Source organism: Cibotium barometz, chromosome 56, assembly GCF_041138505.1.
Source record: "Cibotium barometz isolate CiBa-2024 chromosome 56, ASM4113850v1, whole genome shotgun sequence".
NCBI lineage: Eukaryota > Viridiplantae > Streptophyta > Polypodiopsida > Cyatheales > Cibotiaceae > Cibotium > Cibotium barometz.
The window spans coordinates 20,650,885-20,655,806 of record NC_141101.1 but is presented as its reverse complement, the minus strand read 5'-3'; the positions used below and the strand labels follow the sequence as shown (position 1 = coordinate 20,655,806).

Here is a 4,922-nt window from a genome sequence, read left to right as displayed (position 1 = left end):
TTGCTACCTTGCATCTCTCATATGCTCGAACATGATAGTGATGCCTTTGCTTGGTACATGGGTTCTCTGCCACTTACAATCTAGTCACAGAGTAATTTTCATGAACCCCAATTTTTATCTGTAAGCCTTCATACCCTCGTTCGAAAGAACGATTGTGTGAGATAGGAGCTGTGAGGAGATCCTCAGCCAGTTTTTAAACGCCAGTTCTGCTTCCGAGTTTGACCCTTTGAAGAGAAACTGGTTCAAAATTTCTGAGCTCTTCAATCATATGATATGTCCCCTCGAGATCACAGTCTTGGCAATGATTAAGCATGTTTTATCCGCGCTTCTGATCTCTCCGTGAAGCATAGCAAAACGATCTGGTTGATTTTCTTCGTATGAGCCAAGGGAGGAATCTGAGGAGACACGCACATGTGGGCAATGTGCGTGTTGTTGAAAAGGGTAGGAACTGCTTTGCTTGTTTGTTTTTGTTTGGGGGGATTTGGTGTCCTGCTTCCATGGTAATAAAATTTGTTATGAGCTTTTGTAGAAAGGGTCCATGGTTGCAAGTCCATGAACTAATCCTCGAAGTTGGTAGGCTTTTAGCGGGACTCAAATTCTTGATCGTCATTTTTTCTATCCTATATCTTATTACATGCACAAAAGATAATAATCGGCTTAAATTGAGCTTCTGTGGTACATGTTTTATAGTTATTTAGTCTTGTTAAGATGCTTTACTAAGAATGTTTGTGATGTATAGTTTGTTTCTATGGATTGTGTACTTTTATGTATTTAAATTTGATTGGTTTTTCAATCATGAATTAACTTTTTCATCGAGAATCTTTGTATTAGGTCCTCCTTGAAAATCCATCGAGATTTTCATCGAGTTTGGTTAAAGGGTTTATTTCGCACGTTTTAGTGGACAACTATTGATTTAGGTCTGTTTTTGTTCAAGAATTTCGTCACTAGGCTTGTGCTTATGAGTGGAGGAGGGCTTGTTTTCTTCAGTAATTGTTTGTGATTACGTTGTTATCAACACCCTTGGATTATAGGGATTGTTGTTTTAATAGTAACAGGTAACATGATCATTTTGACTCACTCAAGTTAAGTTTAAACTCTGTAGGCTCTTTAAATAATTGAATTGGATAAGTCTTACTAAAATTGCTAATTTTCTTGTGAAGGTGAATAAATTGGGAGGCTTCGGCTTTCAAGGATAAGAAGGTTCTGAAGCTTGCTCGATATTTGTGCTCATTATTGAGTTTTACTCACTTGGAGGTGGGCTTGGACTCTTGATGTGTAGAAAATTAGGTATAATTCATTTCTTGTGAGGTTTGTTAGATGGGGTTAAATAAAGTTGTCATGTATCACAGAAGAAAATATTGTGGCAAAGGCTTTGACAGAGGCTCTATAATTTCTTGGTCAAAGTCTAACAAGTACAAAAATTCTTATTGGTTCTATGATTGCCTTAGTGAGGAGATAAACACTTGGCTAAGAAGGTATGAGTGTTTCATATTGATCAGTTGTTCTAGTAACTAGTTTTATTCATTATACATCCTTTTACCTGCCCTTAAGCATTTTGTTTGTTCTTTTCTATCACAGAGTTGGGATACTTTTGAGTCTCTTGGAAAGGTTTCATTGTCAATAGGCTTATTTTCTTTTGGAAGAGTTGGCTTGAATAGGTGATTGGTTGTTGTCTTCAAGAGATGTTTCCTTTTAGAAGTGATAAAGTTATCCTTGATAATTGATCATTCATTGTATTGTGCAACCTTGGGTTCTTGGTTTGTCGGTTAGCTTATTTAATTGGGATTATTGCTATTAGTGGGTATGTGTTGTCGAAATTGGGGTTACATCCCTTGAGACTAGAGCTTTAACTTTTTGCTTCTTTGTTAGTCTTACATGTTTTCTTGTTTTCCACTTAGTTTGAAGCCTTTCTATATATATATATTATAGTAGATGTTTTTATCTCTAAGGCATGTTTTCAAGTTGGCTCAGAACTTATCTGTTCATACTCATTTCTTTTTGCACTTGAATGTGGGCTTTCTCTCTCTATACAAGAGCTAGTTAGGTCTAGTTTACGATAGAGTTTTAGAGATTAAGACTTGATGGGATGAAGTTAATGGTTGTAATCAAAATTTCAATTAAGTGAAAGATAAATAATAAAAATATGAAATGGATAAATAAAAACCATCAATCCTTCTCTAATTTTGCTTAATGGAGTCAAATGCGCATGTTTCAAAGTGGTGATCATTCTTAATTACATTACTAAGCTAATCCTTAGTTCAAAGTAATGAAACCTAAGTCTTTTAACATGAATTTCATGAGCTTTATCAGAAAACTAGTCTTTTATTTTCTAATGGTTGAGATATAAAATGTGAATGTTAAATAAATGTCAAATCTAAGTCAATGATAAAATATAAAGATAGCCAACACAACAAAACTATATGTTTTTTTTGTAATGACTTGTTAATCAACATTTAGAAATTATATTTGGAAATTCAATAGATTAGAATAGATTGAAAAATGGAGATAGGTCTTCGGCTAGTTTTTAGTAATGTTTATAAATATGATAAAGCCACCAACGTACCTTAGGCTTGTTGAAGCATGTCTTGTTGGGTTATGCTTAAAGGCTGTAAATAATATGTAACTCTTCAATGTCATTGTGTTCTCAGTCTATAGAAAATTAGTGTAAGTAATATAATTATTGGATTTCTTGGAAGCCTTGGCTTTTGTCCACCTCGTGAAGTAATTTATTGGTAATAATTTTTGTTACCAATTGGTTTCAGGGATTTAATATTCACGTGATCACAAGATTTTTTGTGATAATAACACATGTGAACAAGCTATTCACATGTTCTCATGTTACCATCTTCACATAATAGCAGGTCAGTGGTCACCTAAGAAGATTTCTTATGTCCGACAAAGATAAATTTTTTAGGCCCTCGTGAAAGTTTTGTGAATATAACATGTGATCACAAGATTTTTTTGTGTTATTAACATGTTCACATGTTTTCGTTTATATCAGTGAAATTCTTGGTTGGCTTGGGTTTCTTGTGATGTAGAACTAATAATATTTACAAAGAGAATTCTCTATTTTTTTAAAAGGTTGTTGGGCTATAATTGGAGTGAGGGGCATCTTATTCCTTTGTTGTGGTAGAAGAAATTATCAACACCAATTGCATCCTTTGGCAAGTTTGCTACATCTCTAAACATTGTTGGGGTCACCATAATCCTACTTGAACATTTTGTGCTATAAACCTCGTTGTGTATATTCTCTGAACACCTGGAAATTTGTTCTCAGACACACCTGAAAAAAATATTATCTTTATTTGGCTTGTATATTTATCTTGTATCAGTTGATAAGTATTGTTAGTTTAATAAGCCACTTCTCTCAACTTTGTTTAAGTCTTAATTTTAAGAAAACCCTAATCGAGGTATTGAGGTATTTCATTACTCTAATCAAGCATCATGTGTTTTGAAGAAGTATGCATCCAAGAGATCATAAACTTGCCATAGAATATTTACTTTCCTTTTTCTATAGCGATTGTAAAGTAAAACTTTCCAAGAGATCATAAACTTGCCATAGAACGTTTACTTTCATTTTTCTATAGTGATTGTAAAGTAAAACTTTCAGAGTAAGGCTTGTTGACAACAAATAGCAACATTTACTGATTCGTAAAGAATATATCATTAATATCCCGCATGGCTAATTCTTCTCTTTATGTGGCTGCGTAATTCATTTTAGCTTCATTGAGTTTCTTGTTAGCAAAACAAACATGGAAGTCCAATTTGATTCCCTAGATGTGCTAGCCTTTCATCTTATCAAAAAATTTGATGCATTAAATATTCACATGACAAATTAGTTTCTAGTATGGGATATTAAGATAAGTGCACTTGTCAAAGTCTTTTAAAGCTCATTATATGTCTTTACATTCCTCACATCATTCAAAGACTACTAGTAGTCTATAAAATGGCTTTGCAATCCCCACATAGAATATAATGAATCCTTTGTAGTACCCACCAATATGTCCCATGAATCCTTGCACTTTTGTGAAATAAGTAGATGAAGGTGATTTTAAAATAAACTTGATTTTCTATTCATTTATGAAGATAGTAGTTTTGGCATAATGTGTCGTATTAAAACTCCATGCTCTATCCAAAATTAGTATTATTTCAACAAATTGAAGGATATTCGATACAATCAACATCTTAAAAATACCCTTGTGAAGCAAGCTAGGCGATCTTTCCACTTAGAGTGCGAGCACACACATCGTCAATGAGACTTTGTGCATGTAAGCTGTTGAAATGTTATAGGCGCATTGATCTATCCATAGGGCATATCCCCAATAGGCAAATGTGCCACCCATATAGTTTTAAATGTGGTCTTGGCTATAGAGAGAGAAGCCGTCCATGATTGCAGTCTTCCTCACCAGTAACTCTCTAAATGTGCTTAGTATACAGCAATGGGTAATGATCTGTGTGCATGGTTGCATTGACTTTTTCAAGCATTTCTACCTTTGCTTGCATAATGGTAAATATTGGGACTTATCTAATAAGATTTTGCCTTATTGGTCTTAATCCTTCTATGATAGGGATTATGTGATGTCCACTTGATGCGTACTCCATTCATATCCTTGAATTCTCTTAGCACGTCCATGAAGTTGTAGGCTTTCTTACTTGTAGTTTTTTTAAATGTGCTTAGTGTACAACTATGGATCAATATCTTTTAGCAAGGTCACTTTAAAATTTTCAAGCCCTTTTATCACTTTGCATAATGATAAATATTGGGATTTATCTAATAAGGTCTTTGTATTGTTGCTCTTAATCCTTATATGAGAGGGTGTGCTTGTTGTACTAGCTTAGGTGGTACTTCCTTCACAATGTATTTCTAGGCAAAAATAATTTTTAAATTCTCTCAACAAGTGTACTAGTTTCTTTTCCTCATC

General features: G+C 33.8%; 1 non-coding gene across 1 annotated transcript; it reads left to right on the top strand.

Moving 5' to 3' along the window:
- The first annotated feature begins 296 nt into the window (after positions 1–296).
- Positions 297–385, top strand: LOC147607012 (small nucleolar RNA U36a). Its single transcript, XR_015264921.1, has one exon. It is a non-coding gene; the product is annotated as a small nucleolar RNA U36a (small nucleolar RNA).
- The last annotated feature ends 4,537 nt before the right edge of the window (positions 386–4,922 follow it).